At 41.7% G+C, this 19,794-nt stretch overlaps 1 long non-coding RNA gene across 1 annotated transcript in view; it reads right to left on the reverse strand.

The window, feature by feature from the left end:
- Window positions 1–3,133: 3,133 nt before the first annotated feature.
- The window catches only part of LOC138443601 (uncharacterized), a 28,232-nt gene continuing 11,571 nt past the window's right edge, over window positions 3,134–19,794 (reverse strand). The window contains exons 2-3 of the long non-coding RNA XR_011258218.1: window positions 18,629–18,863; window positions 3,134–4,768 (exon numbers count right to left, since the gene is read on the reverse strand). This is a non-coding gene — a long non-coding RNA (uncharacterized lncRNA). The remainder of the gene's footprint in view (window positions 4,769–18,628; window positions 18,864–19,794) is intronic.

The raw sequence follows: 19,794 nt of genomic DNA on the forward strand, positions 1-19,794 counted from the left end.
AAAACTGGACAGCTACATACAAAAGAATCAAACTGGACTACTCTCTTATAGCATGCACAAAAATAAATTCAACATGGATGAAAGACTTAAATGTAAGACCTGAAACCATAAAACTAGAAGAAAACATAAGCAGTAAACTCTTTGACATTGGTCTTAGTAATATTTTTTGGATCTGCCTCCTTAGGCAAGGGAAACTAAAGCAAAAATAAACAAATAGAATTTCATCAAACAAAAAACTTTTGCACAGCAAAGGAAACTATCAACAAACAAAAAGGCAGCCTACTGAATGGGAGAAGACATTTACAAATCATATATCCAATAAGGGGTTAATATCCAAATTATACTAAGAACACATAAAACTCAACATCAAAAAAACAATGCAATTTAAAAAGTGGGCAGAGGATCTGAATAGACAGTCCAAATAAGACATACAGATGGCCAAGTGGCATATGTAAAGATGCTCAAAATTATAAATAATCAGTTCAGATCAGTCACTCAGTCGTGTCCGACTCTTTGTGACCCCATGGACTACAGCATACCAGGCTTCCCTGTCCATCACCAACTCCCAGACCCTACTCAAACTCATGCCCATTGAATCAGTGATGCCATCCAACCATCTCATCCTCTGTCATCCCCTTCTCCTACCACCCTCAATCTTTCCAGCATCAGGGCCTTTTCAAATGAGTCAGCTCTTCGCATCAGGTGGCCAAAGTATTGGAGTTTCAGCTTCAGCATCAGTCTTTCCAATGAATATTCAAGACTGATTTCCTTTAGGAATGGTCTTGTTGGATCTCCTTGCAGTCCAAGGGACTCTCAAGAGTCTGTCTTCTCCAACATCACAGTTCAAAAGCATCAATTCTTTGGTGCTCAGCTTTCTTTATAGTCCAACTCTCACATCCATACATGACTACTGGAAAAACCAGAGCTTTGACTAGATGGACCTTTGTTGGCAAAGTAATGACTCTGCTTTTTAATATGCTGTCTAGGTTGGTCATAACTTTTCTTCCAAGAAGCAAGCATCTTTTACTTTTATGGCTGCAGTCACCATCTGCAGTGATTTTGGAGCCCCCCCCCCAAAATAAAGTCTGTCACTGTTCCCACTGTTTCCCCATCTATTTGCCATGAAATGATGGGACCAGATGCTATGATCTTAGCTTTCTGAATGTTGAGCTTTAAGACAACTTTTTCACTCTCCTCTTTCACTTTCATCAAGAGGCTCTTTAGTTCTTTGTTTTCTGCCATAAGAGTGGTGTCATCTGCGTATCTGAGGTAATTGATATTTCTCCCGGCAATCTTGATTCCAGCTTGTGCTTCATCCATTGCAGCATTTCTCATGAGGTACCCTGTTGCTGCTGCTGCTGCTGCTAAGTCGCTTCAGTCGTGTCCAACTCTGTAAAACCCCACAGATGGCAGCCCACCAGGCTTCATCGTCCCTGGGATTCTCCAGGCAAGAACACTAAGTTAAATAAGCAGGATGACAATGTACAGCCTTGACGTACTCCTTTCCCAGTCTGGAACTAGTCCAGTTCTAACTGTTGCTTCTTGACCTGCATACAGATTTCTCAGGAGGCAGGTCAGGTGGTCTGATATTCCCATTTCTTGAATTTTCCACAGTTTTCGGTGATCAACACAGTCAATGGCTTTGGCACAGTCAATAAAGCAGATGTTTTTCTGGAACTCTCTCACTTTTTTGATGATCCAGCAGATGCTGGCAATTTAATCTCTCGTTCCTCTGCCTTTTCTAAAACCAGCTTGAACATCTGGATGTTCATGGTTCATGTACTGTTGAAGCCTGGAGAATTTTGAGCATTACTTTGCTAGTGTGTGAGATGAGTGCAATTGTGCAATAATTTGAATGTTCTTTGGCATTGCCTTTCTTTGGGATTGGAATGAAAACTGACATTTTCCAGTCCTGCGGCCACTGCTGAGTTTTCCAAATTTGCTATTGAGTGCAGCACTTTCACAGCATCATCTTTTAGGATTTGAAATAGCTCAACTGGAATTCCATCACCTCCACTCTCTTCATTTGTAGTGATGCTTCCTAAGGCCCACTTGATTTCGAATTCCAGGATGTCTGGCTCTAGGTGAGTGATCACACCATTGTGGTTATCTGGGTTATGAAGATCTTTTTTATATCATTCTTCTGCATATTGTTGTCACCTCTTAATATCTTCTGCTTCTGTTAGGTCCAGACCATTTCTGTCCTTTATTGAGCCCATCTTTGCATGAATGTTCCCTTGGTATCTCTAATTTTGATGAGATCTCTAGTCTTTCCCATTCTATTGTTTTCCTCTATTTCTTTGTATTGATCACTGAGGAAGGCTTTCTTATCTCTCCTTGCTATTCTTTTGAACGCTGCATTCAAATGGGTATATCTTTCCTTTTCCCCTTTGCCTTTAGCGTCTCTTCTTTTCAGAGCTGTTTGTAAGGCCTCCTCAGAAAACCATGTTGCCTTTTTGCATTTCTTTTTCTTGAATATGGTCTTGATCACTGCCTCCTGTACAATGTCACAAACCTCCGTCCATAGTTCTTCAGACACTCTATCAGATCTAGTCCCTTAAATCTATTTCTCACTTCCACTGTATAATCATAAGGGATTTGACTAGGTCGTACCTGAATGGTCTAGTGGTTTTCCCCACTTTCTTCAATTTAAGTCTGAATTTGGCAATAAGGAGTTCATGATCTGAGCCACAGTCAGCTCCTGGTCTTGTTTTTGATGACTGTATAGAGCTTCTCCATCTTTGGCTGCAAAGAATATAATCAATCTGATTTTGGTGTTGACCATCTGGTGATGTCCATGTGTAGAGTCTTCTCTTGTGTTGTTGGAAGAGGGTGTTTGCTATGACCAGTGCATTCTCTTGGCAAAATTCTATTAGCCTTTGCCCTGCTTCATTCTGTACTCTAACACCACATTTGCCTGTTACTCCAGTATTTATACTTATCAATCATCAGGCAAATGCAAATCAAAACTACAATGAGATAGCATCTCACGCTTGTCAGAATGGCTATCATCAAGAAAACAACAAATAACAAATGCTGATGAGGGTGCAGACAAGGGAACCCTTGCTCACTCTTGGTAGAATTGTAAATTTGTGCATCCAGTATGGAAGACAGTATGATGAGTCCTCAAATAATTAAAAATAGAACTGCTACATGACCCAGCAATTTCACTTCTGGAAAAGAAGACAAAAACACTAATTTGAAAAGATGTGTGTGTGTGTGTGTCGCTTAGTCACATCCAACTCTTTGGGACCCTATGGACTGTAGCACACCAGGCTCCTGGAATTCTCTGGGCAAGAATACTGGAGTGGATTGCCATTTCCTACTCCACAAGATCTTTCTGACCAGGGATTGAACCCAGGTCTCCTGCACTTCAGGCAGATTCTTTACCACCTGAGCTACAGGGAAGTCTCAACATTCATTGCAGTATTATTTCAAAAGCCAAGATATGGAAGCAATTTAAGTGTAAATCCATAGATGAATGGATCAAGATATTGTGTGTGTGTGTGTATTCACACACACACACGTATATCACACACAATGGAATATTAATTATTCCAGTATAATTATCAGCTATTGAAACAAAAGGACTCTTGCCATCTGCAACAACAGTGGATGGATTTAGAGTGTATTATAAGTGAAATGTCAGACAGAGAAAGACAAACACTATGAAATCACTTATTATGTAGAATCTAAAAAACAAATAAAATGAAGCAAAAATAGACTCATAAATACAGAAAATAAATAGGTGGCTGCCAGAGGGGAGGGATGGTGAGGGGTGGGTGAAATAGGTAAAGGAATTAAGAGGTATATATATCCAGTTATAAGATAAATAAGCCATGGGTATGTAATATATGGCATAAGGAATATGGTCAATAATATTGTAGTAACTTTGCATAGGGGTGGTTACTAGACTTGTGGTGGTGATCACTTCATAATATATGTAAATATCAAATCACTATATTATATACCTGAAATGATCATAATATTGTATGTCAGCTATTTTTCAATTAAAATGTAAAAAAATTTAAATAATAAAAAAGTTATCTCTAGCCCATGGGGGAAAAAAGAAATGGGCTTTTTAAAGGGGTAAATAGTAGACAGTCTAGGAATTTGCAAAATTATTATTAGGCAAATGAAACAAATATACATAAAAAATATATGCTGTCTCTTCAACTATCTGGGATTCTCTGGTGGCCCAGACGGTAAAGTGTCTCCCTGCAATGTGGGAGATCAGGGTTCGATCCCTGGGTTAGGAAGATTCCCTGGAGAAGGAAATGGCAACCCACTCCAGTACTCTTGCCTAGAAAATTCCATGGATGGAAGAACCTGGTGGAGTCCCTGGGGTTGCAAAGAGTCAGACATGACTGAGTGACTTCACTTTCTTTTCTTTTCTTTCTTTCTTTCAACTACTTACACATTGTGTGAAAAGCATGCATTTAAAAGCACCTTCTTTTGTTGTTAAAGCATTTTTATTATGAAATATTTCCAGTCTACACAAAGGATAAAAAATAAATATCAAGATTATTACAGATAAAATGAAAGCCCTTTCTCAATAGCATTCTCCCCCCTTTGCCTCCAGATGGAGTCATTGTTGCTAACTGGTGTTTATCATTTCCATGTATGTCCACATTTAATATACAGCTCTGCGGTTTTACAATTTTATGTAGAATCATCCATATGCAACTCCAATTTGCTTCTTATCTTCAGGGTCAGGTTTTTGAGGTTTATCCGTGTTGGCTCAGGTGGTAACCCACTGGACTCTATTCTTAGAAAAGTAGGATACAAGTCATTATAACAGACCCATTTTGCTATACAGCAGAAACTAACAAACACAACACTGTAAATCAACAATACTTCAAGTCAAGAATTAGTAAAATAAATAAAAATGTAAAAACCATTCTTGGCTGGCTGACTGTAAAAATTAAAGGCAGCTGGACAAATCTGGCCCACAAGCCAAAGTTTGCTGAACTGTGTTCTGATGAATCACAAAACTGAGCTTGATGACATACTTTTAAGCTTCACTTCTGTTAAATATGCTCAATATACTAAAAACTCTAGACTTGTTTTTGGATCCTGAGGTTAGGTATCTCTACCTGGATATCAAAACAGAGACGTGTATTTGTAAGACAATAAAAATAATAATAGAGGGGGGAGATACAGCTGTCCCTCAGGATTCATGAGGCATTTGTTCCAGGACCTTTTGTGGACACTGGCATCCACAGATGCTCAGGTCCCTTATATAAAGTGTGGAAGTATTTCCATATAACCTACTCCATCCTCCCATATACTTCAAATCACCTCTAGATTAATTATAATACCTGATACAATGTAAATGCTATGTAAACAGTTGTGGCACACAGCAGATTCCTGTTTTGCTTTTTGGAACTTTTTTTTCCAAATATTTTCAATCCAAGATTGGTTGAATTCCTGGATGTGGAACCTGTGGATATGGTGGGCCAACTGTGCTCACTCTATGAGAGAACAGGGGTTCGGACACCTGAGGGGACAATGGAACATTCCTTCCATTTCACACCCACTCAGGGCCCCCACACAGTGACTGTTCCGTTCACCTCTTTGCCTCTATCTGTCTATGTCTGTCTCTCCCTCTTTCCATCCTTCCAATGTAAGTGTGGCAAATGAGTGTACATGAGATGATTCTGCTGTAATGCAGTGTCTAAGATCCAAAGCAAAGGCAGGCTCTATGTCCTATATCTCTGAGTTCTCCAAGAGAAATGTAATGTGAGCCCAAATGTCATTTTATATGTTCTGGCAGGGGCTTCCCTGGTGGCTCAGTTTTAAAGACTCCACCTGCCAATGCAGGAGACACGGGTTTGATCCCTGATCAGCAAGATCCCACATGCCGTGAAGCAATTAAGCCTGTGTGCCTCAGCTATTGAGCCTGTTCTCCAGAGTCTGGGAGCAGCAACCATTGAGGCCCAACACACCCTAGAGCCCTGCTCTGCAACAAGAGAAGCCACTGCAATGAAGATTGCACTCCTCATCTAGACAGTAGCCCCTGCTCACTGCAACTAGAGAAAAGCCCGGGCGGCAAAGAAGACGCAGCACAGCCAAAAATAAATAACTGTTCCGGTAGCCACATTTTAAAAAGTAAAAAGAAAAAGGTACTTTCAATAGCATATTTAACCTCATATGTCTAAAACAAACCTCATACATCTACAATATGATCATTTCAATATGTACTTAGTTTAAAAATGATCAGTGAAACAGTTCATAATTTTTCACACCAAATATTCAAAATCTGATATGCATTTCACAGTTAGAGCACATGCTAATCTGTGCTACCCACATTTCAAAAGCTCAGCAGCCACCTGTGGCTGGGAGCTATTGTATTAGCACCAGTGTACCTTCAAAATCTGAGGGAAAACACACTGAGTAATCCTTCACTATGAACAAAGCTAGTGGAGGTGATGGAATTCCAGTTGAGCTGTTTCAAATCCTGAAAGATGATGCTGTCAAAGTGCTGCATTCAATATGCCAGCAAACTTGGAAAATTCAGCAGTGGCCACAGGGCTGGAAAAGGTCAGTTTTCATTCCAACCCCGAAGAAAGGCAATGCCAAAGAATGCTCAAATTACCGCACAATTGCACTCATCTCACATGCTAGTAAAGTAATGCTCAAAATTCTCCAAGCCAGGCTTCAGCAATATATGAACCGTGAACTTCCTAATGTTCAAGCTGGTTTTAGAAAAGGCAGAGGATGCACTGGGATGCTCCAGATGGATGGGATGGGGAGGGAGGTGGGAGGGGGCTTTAGGATGGTGAACATATGTACACCTGTGGCTGATTCATGTCAAGTATGGCAAAAACCACTACAATATTGTAAAGTAATAAGCCTCCAGTTTAAATAAAGTGAACAAAATTTAAAAAAAAGAAGAAAAGGCAGAGGAACCAGAGATCAAATTGCCGACATCTGCTGGATCATCAAAAAAGCAAGAGAGTTCCAGAAAAACATCTATTTCTGCTTTATTGATTATGCCAAAGCCATTGACTGTGTGGGTCACAATAAACTGTGGAAAATTCTCAAAGAGATGGGAATACCAGACCACCTGACCTGCCTCTTGAGAAATCTGTATGCAGGTCAGGAAGCAACAGTTAGAACTGGACATGGAACAACAGACTGGTTCCAAATAGGAAAAGGAGTACATCAAGGCTATATATTGTCACCCTGCTTATTTAACTTCTGTGCAGAGTACATCATGAGAAACGCTGGACTGGAAGAAACACAAGCTGGAATCAAGATTGCCAGGAGAAATATCAATAACCTCAGATATACAGATGACACCACCCTTATGGCAGAAAGTGAAGAGGAACTAAAAAGCCTCTTGATGAAAGTGAAAGAGGAGAGTGAAAAAGTTGGCTTAAAGCTCAACATTCAGAGAACGAAGATCATGGTGTCTGGTCCCATCACTTCATGGGAAATAGACGGGGAAACAGGGGAAACAGTGGAAACAGTGTCAGACTTTATTTTTTGGGGCTTCAAAATCACTGCATATGGTGATTGCAGCCATGAAATTGAAAGACGCTTACTCCTTGGAAGAAAAGTTATGACCAACCTAGATAGCATATTGAAAAGCAGAGATATTACTTTGCCGACTAAAGTCCATCTAGTCAAGGCTATGGTTTTTACAGTAGTCATGTATGGATGTGAGAGTTGGGCTGTGAAGAAGGCTGAGTGCCAAAGAATTGATGCTTTTGAACTGTGGTGGTGGAGAAGCCTCTTGAGTCCCTTGGACTGCAAGGAGATCCAACCAGTCCATTCTGAAGGAGATCAGCCCTGGGATTTCTTTGGAAGGAATGATGCTAAAGCTGAAGCTCCAGTACTTTGGCCACCTCATACAAAGAGTTGACTCATTGGAAAAGACTCTGATGCTGGGAGGAATTGGGGGCAGGAGGAGAAGGGGATGACAGAGGATGAGATGGCTGGATGGCATCACTGACTTGATGGACGTGAGTCTGAGTGAAGTCCGGGAGTTGGTGATGAACAGGGAGGCCTGGCGTGCTGCGATTCATGGGGTTGCAAAGAGTCAGACACGACTGAGCGACTGAACTGAACTGAACTGAATCCGTGATGTATGGGTCTTCCTATCAGTGAGTGCACACTGTGAAGGTAACTTTGTATCTTTCCATGACACTAGAGGAAGAGTCTGCAGGGCTGCTGGAATGGCGGAGCAGAGGCAGCCCCAGCTTGGCTGGGGAGCCTGGTGAGAAGCTGCAGCCCTATAAACCCCTGACGTAACCTTAGGAAGCTCACTTAACTTCCTGACCTTTTGGGGCATCAGTTTTCCTCTCTCTAAAATGCAAAAGTAGACTAGAAACACTTTAAGGACCCTTGTAGCACTGAGAATACTGAGCTTTCCATTTCCCAAGGCCAGTGTTCCTTGGAGTAAGGACCTTGTTGGTCCTCTGCTGAAGGGATGGGCTGCTATCTGTATTCCCAACATAGAGCACCAGAGAGCCTTTCATTGGAAACTGACTCCTGCATGTCCCATAGAGTCAGAGCTTAAACCTTTGCTCTTTTAGAGGAACCATGATTCCTCCCGAGGCCAGGCTGGCACCATAGCAGTCCACAGTCAGAGAGAACCACAAACCAATTCCCTGGGTGGCATGGTCTGGGTGGTGCTTTATTTAGATGAATGCACACAGAGATGCTACAGTTCAGCCTGGCATATGATTACACGGTCTGGATGCCGTGTGGTCTTAGGGCAAGTCAAGAACACTGACTGTGAATCCCAGCTCGCACGAAATTTACTGTGCCCTGTCTCAATTTCCCTTTTTCTCAAATTGGCAGCACAGCTGTCACATATCTTATGGGTATGACAGTTCTATCCAGATTCTCAAACCTGTTTTTAAAGAACCCCAAGTCTCTACTGTAAATGCCACAGAAATCCAAGCTTCAAAGTACATTCAGGCTGAAACCAGTTTTGAAGTCATGCCAGATCTCAGGTTTCACCTTCTTTTCTTCCTTGAAGATCCAGTGATACGAAGAAGATCAAGTAACCATGATTATTAGCCCAGGAGGGCCAAGGAAAAGGAAGAGAAAGCGTTAACTTTCATTTTATTCATCAAGGTCTTATTGAAAAAGAAGTGGATGAGTAGACGCCAGAAAGGAAGCTTGTTGGCTGTTAGTGGTTTACATCCCTTTGGAGTTGGGCACCAAAGGGCTAGGCTCCCAATGATGGGCAGGAAGAAAAAGGAAGGCTTTTTTTTTTTTTTAAGATTTTTTTTGTTAAATGTGGACCGCTTTTAAAGTTTTTATTGAATTTTGTTACAATATTGCTTCTACGTTTTGGGTTTGGCCCCGAGGCATCTGGGGCTTCTCAGATGGCACTAGTGGTAAAGAATCCACCTGCCAATGCAGGAGACATGAGTTCCATCCCTGGGTTGGGAAGATCCCCTGGAGGAGGAAATGACAACCCACTCCAGTATTCTTGCCTGGAGAATCCCCTGGACAGAGGAGCCTAGCAGGCTACAGTCCATAAGGTCGCAGAGAGTTGGACACAACCGAAGAGACGTAGCCTGCATGCATGAGGCATCCGGATCTTAGCTCTCCAGCCAGGTATCTAACCCGCACCCGCTGTACTGGAAGGTGAATTCTTGACCAATGGACCACCAAGGAAGCCCCAGGAAGGCTCTCTTTTTAATATCAATCGCTATCAGCAGTCAGGAGGGGAATTTTTCAGGGCATTCTGATTCTTGGCAAATTATCACTGGATATAAATCTAACTTTAATGCAGTCCTACGCCCCCTACATTATCTCTTTAAAGAGACCATCACCACCAAAGCCCTGAAGGCTCATTCAAAAGCTGCCTTTTCTGAGAGCTCATTTTCATGGGCCATTTTGGTTTGATCCTCTTAATGTGTTTTCAGATTGCATTTTTAATTTCAAAGGTAATATAGAATTCAATTCAATAAGTCTTGAACACACATAAAAATCTGGTAAAAACTCAGATACTATAAAAGGGTATACAAGAAGAAGTAAATTTCATTCCATCCCAACCAATGCCAATCTGTAACTAGTTTCCTGTGTATTATTTCAAAGCCATTCTATACACAAAATGTGTATTTTTTTTCAGGCATTGAAAGTTGTATTTTTTTACTTTTAAAAATACTTAAGACAGAAAGGTAGAAACCTGTGGATTAAAAAAAGAAGAAAAAGAGGTCTGAGGTATAATTGTTTTAAATGCTGTGTTGATGTGTTGAGTTTAAAAATATTTTGATGTGTCCCAACGCATGGAAAACATGATGCTATGAATCATTCACTGCCCTGAGTGAACTGTCCAATATGATTATATATTTTTTTACTTGGCAAGGTTACCTTGACAAGTTTATATAACAACATACAGAAAACAAAAGTCACCAAATAAAGTGGAGTGAGCAGGGAGGGAGAGAGAGGACCAGAACACAGACTATTCAAGAACCACTTACATAAGAGGGGCCAAGAAGGGCAAGAGATGAGAGACTGGAGACATAGGTCAGCCAAACACTGGGCCAGGACCTTCCTAGAGGATCTTCTGCAACAGTGGACGTGATCACGTTCTGCAACATCTGAGAGGGCAGCCACTGGTGCTACCGAGCACTTGAAGGGTGACTCGTGTGACCGAGGGACTGGATTGTTCATTTTAGTTCATTTGAGTTTATATAGCCACATGGGTTAGCGGTCCCCAGCACAGACAGTGCACCATTCTTAGGAGGCATCAGTGAACACAGAGAGAAGGGAATGAAAAGAGGTGAGAAAGTAAAGGAGGGGAAAGTCAAAGCAGATGAGGAAAGAAGGAAGGCAAGGGATAAGAAGAAAGAAGCCGATGGGTCTTGCCAGAAGGGAAGGAGAAGGGAAGAGAATAAAAGGACAAGCAGAAGCGGGGGAAGAAGACAGAAAAAGAGTAAGAGGTGATGGAAAGGTAGACAGTTAAGAACAGTCTTAAGTGACAGTGAGTAACTTTGTGCCACCAGAAGTGCCCACTCACTGGCATTTATTCTGAGGTCTCGGCAATAGCACCACTGGAACAGACTCTGGGGCGTTAAATTCCAGGACAGCATCCTACCTGCGCTGACCTGGGAGGCCTAGGGGCCTCAACTCCCTAGTCTTCGAAGGGGAAGGGAGCAGAGGTCCAATACCCTAAGGACTTGTTCACCTTCACTGGTAAAATAAAATACTTGACTCCAAGGAAAACCCGCAGTTTTGATACACCACTAGGTGTCGCCATTAACCAAAATGAGTTTTAATTTTTTTTGACCTGCAAAATTTGGTGAAAGTTTAATCTTTGAATCTGTATCTGACCTATGCAATGTATTTGGCTCTTTCCGAATTCTGTCACACAAAAAGCAAAACAGTTTGTGCTCTGGGAGTCCACTAAAGAGGGATACTCATTCTAATTTGGTTTGTTTTCCTTTCCAGTGAAAGCTCTCCTAAATGCCACAAGCATGGTATGTATGCACACACACATGCTCAGTCACTTGCTTGCTCATTCATTCATTCAACATTTACTGTGTGCCAAGAAGCAGTCTCATGTACAGCCATATAAGCTGTGCACTGCACAACTCGGGGCGGGGGGCGGAGGGGGAGCCGGTGTGGGGGGTACTGTGCACATAGACCTCAATGTGAATGCCTGAAGTTGTTCAGACAGGAGGCTCTGCGAGATATTGGTTTAGGCTTGGGAACAAAACAATGGTCCCTGCTTTTTGGTCCCTTCCTGTTTTCTCTCTTAGGAAAGAATCTTAGTCTAAAATCTTTGTAACTAGAAATATCTGTGCCCCATATACATTTTGAGAGTTAAACATACCACACGGAGGTTTATCCAGCCTCATAAACACTAAACTTTCATTCCTTTTCAGAAAAGTTATACCCCTCACTGAGCACATTTTACAACTAAAGCAATGTACTGAGAAAAATCAAAGCATGGCCTTCGATCTTGAGAAATTCAAGAAGAGGCTTGATCATACCTGAGATACAAAATAATATTCTTGAGATCTGCATATCTCAACTTGACCTTTGACTAGAAGAGGAGTAGCAGCAATTGAATGTGAACCTAGACACTAAGACTTCGAGATCTAATCTGGTTAGGCTTTCTTGGGAAATGTACCATTTAATTTTGCTGTGTCACAAACCACCTGGAACCTAACTGGCTTAAAATAGCAGACATATTATTTCTCATGATTCTATAAGTCATTTGAACAGTAATCTGATCTAGGCTGGTGTGGTGGATCTCTGAGGTCTGAAGGTGGCTCATCCGGAGCTGGCTGGTCTACTCACATCCCTGGAGATGGACAGGCTGGCTGGCCAAGGGGGACTCAGCTGGGATGACATCTCTGCCCTACGTGATCTCTCCTCCTCCAGCTTCACATGGTGGTCTCACCATGAAGGTCTCAGGATACCAAAGAGCAGGAAGAGAAGGCAAGCTTCAATATGTAAGCAGTTAATTTTTAAAATGAGTTAATTATTTCTGGCTGTGCTGGGTCTTTGTTGCTGTGCTCAGGCTTTCTCTAGTTGTGGCGAGTGCGGCATACTCTTTGCTGTGGTGTGCAGACTTATCGCAGTGGCTTCTCTTGTTATGGAGCATAGGCTCTGGGGCACATGGGCTTCAGAAGTTGCAGCACTGGGCTCAGTTCAGAAGTTGTGGTGCACAGGCTTACTTGCTCCACAGCATGTGGTATCTCAGTTCTTTGACCAGAGATTGAACCTGTGTCCCCTGAATTGGCAGGTGGATTCTTAACCACTGGACCACCACAGAAATCCCTGCGAGCACTTAAAATTTTCTGCTTGGGACATATTTGCTCTTGTTTTATCAGCCAAAGCAAGTTACATGGCCAAGCCTGAGTCAATGGGAAAGGTGTGATTCAATGGGGTGGATCCAAGGAGGCATGAACAAACTGACAGCCATTGCTCCAACAGTCTACTGAAGAAAATCAACTTAATTTCTCTTTATCTCAGTTTTCACTAAAACAATAATAATGCTTTCTTTACCCGTTGTCCAGGAGTGCAAAAGGGATAAACACACAGAAGCTGCTATATATTATTCAAAAGAGGAATATAAACATTAATTTTACTTCAGTCTCTTCATTTACCTTTTTCATGTCTCCTCCATAAAATGACTAATCTTTCCCACTTATTGGAAACTCCTATTGAAAGGAAAGATACTATTTTCAAAGTAAATTTCCAATTATCTCATAATCTTTACCTGTAAATAGGTACGTTTCAAGGGCTGTGTGTAAAGATACCTACCTCATGGTGTTAAGTAGGAGCAGTATTCAGGAACAGAGACCCAGAAATGTCAGTCTGCATGCTAACTTCCACAACTGCCCCTCTGTGTTTTAGACTTCACAGGTGCATTTCATTCTGAATAGCTGCTCAGCACTGCACAGGTTGAACACTTGTTAGTACAGCACTCAGGCAATTTATCAGATAGTATAGAGAATGACTAGGAGTTTACAGTGTTGCTTCTTCCTATTTGCATGTTGCTAAGTGTTACTCAAGGGAAAGACACCTCTGCAAATTCACATTCACTCCTACTGGCGCCAAGATTGGGCAAGAGCATTTCTTCACCCTGACAAATGACTCCTTTTTCATGTAATTTGTAACCTCTAGAATCTAATTTGATGAATAAAAATTTATGGAACGTCTACTATGCATTAAGAACTGCTACAGAGATTGAGAAGAACAAAACAGAGTCTTTGTCCTTCTGGAGGTCACATCTAATGGAACATTAGATAATGAACAAAAAACTATAGGGCACATCAGACGGAGAAGCACCATGGAGGGCACAGGGGCAGAAATGATACACCCCCATGCGATGAACTTGAGAAGACTTCATAAGAACGATGAGTTGTTCTGAGCCTTGATGAATGAGTAGGATTGCTCAACATGGAGAAAGGATAAGAGTACTCTATGTATGGTCACCATATGATAAACAGATTGGGTTTAAAGTACACATGTTCAGGGAAAGGAAATCAGCCAAAGTGGTTTAAGTGTGGGATAAGTTGTGGTGAGTGGAAAAGGAGGCAAGATCAGCATGTCAGGACCTCTGAATGCTATTGTTAAAGACCTACAATGAGGGTCTTCAATGGCCTACGATTAAAGCATTCTCATGATCATAGTTATCTGAGAAATATTACTCTGGCTTCTGGATTCTGACAAAATGGCAATCCACTTTAGGCTACTGGCTATTTCCCTCAACACAGCTTTGGGAGTGCCTCAGAAATGGGGCAGTTGTTGGATCTGAGCATCTAATGTAATAATCGTGAGAAACCTCTAGAAGGACAGAAATAGTTGGGTTCCAAGCTATGTGTGTCTGTGACTGCAATTTACAGAAGAGGAGGAAAGATGCCACAGGTGGGAAAGTTTCCATCTTGGGATCTTTTTTCCCCTCGATATTTTCACGGACAGATTGTTGTCTAGTCCAACTCCACTACATGCCTACCCCAGCTCTACTATAAGACAAAACAAAGCAGAACCATTAGTCCTGCACCAACAGAAGATGGAGTTTGTGGCTAAAAAGCTGGCTTAAAACTAAACATTCAAAAAAAGAAAATCATGGCATCTGGTCCCATCACTTCATTGCCAATAGATGGGGGAACAATGGAAACAGTGACAGACTTTATTTTGGGGGGCTCCAAAATCACTGCAGATGGTAACTGCTGCCATGAAATTAAAAGGTGCTTGCTCCTTGGGAGAAAAGCTATGTCCAATCTAGACAGCATATTCAAAAGCAGAGACATTACTTTCTCAACAAAGGTCAGTCTAGTCAAAGCTATGGTTTTTCCAGTAGTTAGGTATGGATGTGAGAGTTAGACCGTAAAGAATGCTGAGCACCAAAGAATGGATGCTTTTGAACTGTGGTGTTCAAGAAGACTCTTGAGAGTCCCTGGGACTGCCAGGAGATCCAACCAGTCCATCCTAAAGGAAATCAGTCCTGAATATTCATTGGAAGGACTGATGCTGAAGCTGAAAATCCAACATTTTGGCCACCTGATGCAAAGAACTGACTCATTTGAAAAGACTCTGATGCTAGGAAAGATTGAAGGCAGGAGGAGAAGGGGATGACAGAGGATGAGATGGTTGGATGGCATCACTGACTCAATGGACATAAGTTTGAGCAAGCTCCAGGAGATGATAAAGGACAGGGTAGCCTGGTGTGCTGCAGTCCATGGGGTCACAAAGAGTCGGACATGATTGTGCAACTGAACTGAACTGAACCCGTAGGGTCAGGAAGGAGATAACAGGTACAGACAGGCCCAAGTTCCCTCTAAGAACTGGAGCTGCCAGAACATAATAGAGTACTAAAAGTCTTGACCAGTGTGATGTGACCTGAAGATGCAGTAATAGGTGTAAGGATTTAAAAGGAAGTGACAAAGGTATGCTTATTTTACATGGATGACTTACATGGAAAACCTCACAGAATTAATAGAAAAACTTTTAGAACTACTACTTATTGTCTGTGAGGATATCAGGAACAAGATCTCCTTACAAAGATCAGCAGCATTCCTCTATGTCAGTAATATTCAACCAGAAAATATAATAGAAAATAAGACACTTTTTGCAAGAGCAACAAAGCTATTAAGTACCTAAAAATTAGAATATTTGGGAAAAACCATATATCCAGGGAAAACCATACTTTGAAAATGTACACGGACCCCGGTGTTCATTACAGCACTATTTACAACAGCCAAGACATGCAAGCAACCTAAATGCTCATCAAAGACAATGGACTTTTGTTCTTGTTTAGTCTCTAAGTAGTGTCCAACTCTTCTGCAACCCCATGTACTGTTGCCCACCAGGCTCCTCTATCCATGGGATTTCCCAGATAAGAATACTGGAGTGGGTTGCCATTTCCTTCTCCAGGGGATCTTCCTGACCCAGGAATTGAACCTATGTCTCCTGCATTGGCAGGCAGATTCTTTACCACTGAACCACCTAGGAAGCCCACAGTGGAATATTACTCAGCCATAAAAAAGAATGCAATAGTGCCATTTGTAGTAACATGGATGGATCTAGAGATTACCATGCTAAGTGAAGTAAGTCAGAGAGCGACAAATATCATATGATATCACTTATATGCACAATTTTTAAAAATGATACAAATAAACTTATTTATAAATAAAAATAGACTCATAAATTTAGAAAACCAAATCATGATTACAAAAGGGGAAAGGTAGGGGGAAGGATAAATTAGAAGGTTGGGCTTAACATATACACATCTCCATATATAAAATAATTAACAAGGACCTACTGTGTAGCACAGGGAACTCTACTCAATACTCTATAATAACCTATATGGGGAAAGAATCTGAAAAAGAATTCATATATGAATGACTAAATCACTTTGCTGTACACCTGAAATTAATACAACATTGTAAATCAACTATACTCCAATATTAAATAAATTTTTTTCAATATAAAGCACTTAAAATTAACATAAAAGCTCAAAATAAATTTTTGGAGAGAAATGTAAAATTATTAAAGTTCATAATATAAGACTTGAATAGACAAAGAGGTATGCCATGGTGGTGAGCAAGACTCCTTAACATGTAAAGATATCAATGCTTCCAAAGTTAATCTAGAAATTCAAGGCAATTTCAACACACTTCCAGCAAATATTCTGAGGGAATAAAAAAAGCATATTCAAAAATATACATGGAAAAATAAAACCAAAGTCTGCAATTGAGCTGACTTTGAGAAAAGAATAAAGGGAAAGGACTTGCCCCACTCTGCTCCACTGCCGCGTAATAAAACACTGTAGTCTCTGTGCTTGTGCTCAGTTGCGTCCAACTCTTTGTGATGCCATGAACTGTAGCCCGTCAGGCTCCTCTGTCTACGGGATTTCCCAGGTAAGAATACCGGAGTGGGTTGCTAATTCCTCCTCCAGGGGATGTGTCTGACCCAGGGATCAAACTCAAGTCCCTGCATCTCCTGCATTGCAGGCGAATTCTTTACAACTGAGCCCAGGACACTAGAGTACTGCTGCAAAACCATGCAAATAGACCAAGGGCCAGAGAGTGTTCAGAGACGTATGTGTGCGTGCTTATGCATTTGGATGTGAGTGTACCTGATGTATGGAAAAGAACACACCGCAAACCACGGGGGACAGGATAGGCTGCGTAGTAGATAGTGCGGGGAAAACTGGTTCACTTGATGGAGAAAAATTCCTAACACCATAAACAAAGGTAAACTTCAGAGACACTACAGATATGAATGTGAAAGGCAACCCTGCAAAACAGACAAGCAGAAATATTTACGGGAGAATATATCTATGATCTCAAAAGTGGGGAAGGATTCTTTTAAAAAAAAAAGGGGGGGAGCCTAAAAAATACAACTATAGGCCAAGGAAAAAATTGAGGGATTTGACTATTTTAAGATTAACAATAATGATGGGTATCAATATCAACTGATGGGTGAAAAAGAGGAAGACAATGAGGAAAATGTGATATTGAGAAATTATTAATGATTTTTGTGAGTGATAATAACACCATGATTATGTTTTAAATGAGGGAGTCCTGGGGTGGGGGAAACTATGAATGCTCATAGAATTAGATATATCTCAAGAAGATTATGCTAAACAAAAGCCACCACACATAAAAGATATATATTTTATGACCCTATAGACAAAATTCTTATAAAGTCTGAATAATCTATAGTGACATACGCAGCTCACTGGCTCTTGGGCGGTGGGGTGATCAGTACTACAGGCTGAGGAATTAGAAAGGGGCACAAGAAGTCTTTGGGGGCACTAGAAGTGTTCTTTATCTTAATTATGATGATTTCAAGGATATAAACATATGTCAAAGCTTCTCAAATTAAGACACTTTAAATATGTACAGTTTACGGTATATCAAGTGTATCTCAATAAAGTTGTCAAAATGTAAAAATTATTTTTACAAAGGAAGTCCTTTTTAAAAGAGAGATATGCAAATAAAATAATACAATGGTTCCCCTGGATTTGCAGCATCGGTATGACCTGGAAACTTCTGGAAATACAAATTTTCAGCCTCACCCCAGGCCGGCTGAGTCAGAAACTCCAGGGGTGGGGCTCAGCAATCTGCTTTAACAAGGCCCCCAGGGGATTCCACTGCTCACTCCAGTTTGACAACCACTTAAATAACGTGCGTGTATGCTTAGTGTCTCAGCCACATCTGACTCTGCAACCCCATAGACTACAGCCCACCAGGTTCCTCTGGCCAAGGAATCTTCCAGGCAAGAATACTGGCGCGGGTTCATCTTGTCAGAATAACCTGGGGAAGGGTGATAGTTGGTGCAGAAATGTATGAAACCAACTGGATCATGAGTTGATCATTGCTGGAACTGGGGTGATAGCTACCTGGGGGCTCATTACAACCATCCTCTACTGTTATATACATTTGGTAGTTTCCCATAATAACCATTTTCAAAACTCCAAAGTGATTTTCCCCAGTGCCCCTTTACTGCTCTCCCTCACTCCCCTTGGTCCCTTCTCTCCAGCTCTCCTGTCTCTGGAACATTCTCTCTTGACCTCAGAACTCGGCACCCTCCTGTTGTCCTCAGGTGCCTCAAGGTTCCCCAACCCTCGGGGCTCCTTTTGCTCTTGCCCTCTCTCCCTGTCCTCCCAGCTAACGTTTTGAAGTGACTCATTCCTTACCATCAGTCACCACTTCTCTCAAAGTTCTTTTGCGCACTCCAGTTTCTGTCCACTCTCTCTGGGTGCAGAACCAGATTTCTCGGAAGCACTGAGGACTCTGTCTTGCCCAGGATCTTTTCTCTGCACTTGCCACATGTGATCTTATTGCTGCTTTCAGCGGCATCATTGAGACCCTCTTCTCCTGTGAAAGTCTGTTGCTTCTTTTCTTTCTCTTAGAAAAACAAGATGCTTGCCCCTTTAAATTAAAAAAAAAAATTTAACTTGACTGTTTTAATGTGTAACAGAATTGCTGATTTAAAAAAATCCAAATAATACAGTAGTGTAACAAGCACCACTGTTATCTTGTTTCCTGGGACACTATAATTTATTTCCTACTACCCTGGGGATCCCTCTGTGGGGTCTGAGTTCATTCCTCTTTGGTCTCTGCCTCAGCTTCCCTGGGAAAGCACTCACTCTATGGAGCTGGAAGACTGCTGCCCATTGATTCTTGACACTGAAAGATAGAGAAAGACTAAGGGAAAGGAGTAGATGAAACAGAGGAGAGAGCAAGACAGAGCCAGAGTAAATATGAGGAGGATGGCTGACAGCCACCTGGAAGTAAGAAGAGAAATGAAATGCTCCTCGTAGATGTCCAGCTGAGACTCCCCAATCCATTTTTTATTGAACATCTTTGTTTTCAGTCATGGTTCTTGGCCCCTTTGGGGATTCCCAGGTGGCACAGGAACCCCTGCCAATGTAGGAGATATAAGAGAGGCAGCTTTGATTCTTGGGTCGGGAAGATCCCCTGGAGGAGGGCATGGCAACCCACTCCAGTATTCTTGCCTGGAGAATCCCATGGACATAGGAGCCTGGCCGACTATAGTCCACAGGGTTGCAAAAAGTTGGACACAACTGAAATGACTTAGTGCACACACTTGGGCTCTTTGAGGAGCTCTGAGGCCCAGAAGCTTCGTTTCTTCAGAGGAACTAGTGATAAGACAGTGCTCAGCATATAAAGTTAGAATGAAGACTCATCATCACGCATGTGGCCACTTCCACCCTCAGCTGTGAACCTGAATCATCCTAAGGGTTCACTGCCCCCGACCCGACCAGCACTCTGCGTGCATTCACAAACTTGTCCCCAAAGACATCAAGCTGCTTACTTACTGACAATCTACCCACTGTCA

The sequence above is a fragment of the Ovis canadensis genome, chromosome 7 (assembly GCF_042477335.2).
Source record: "Ovis canadensis isolate MfBH-ARS-UI-01 breed Bighorn chromosome 7, ARS-UI_OviCan_v2, whole genome shotgun sequence".
NCBI classification, from domain to species: Eukaryota; Metazoa; Chordata; class Mammalia; order Artiodactyla; family Bovidae; genus Ovis; species Ovis canadensis.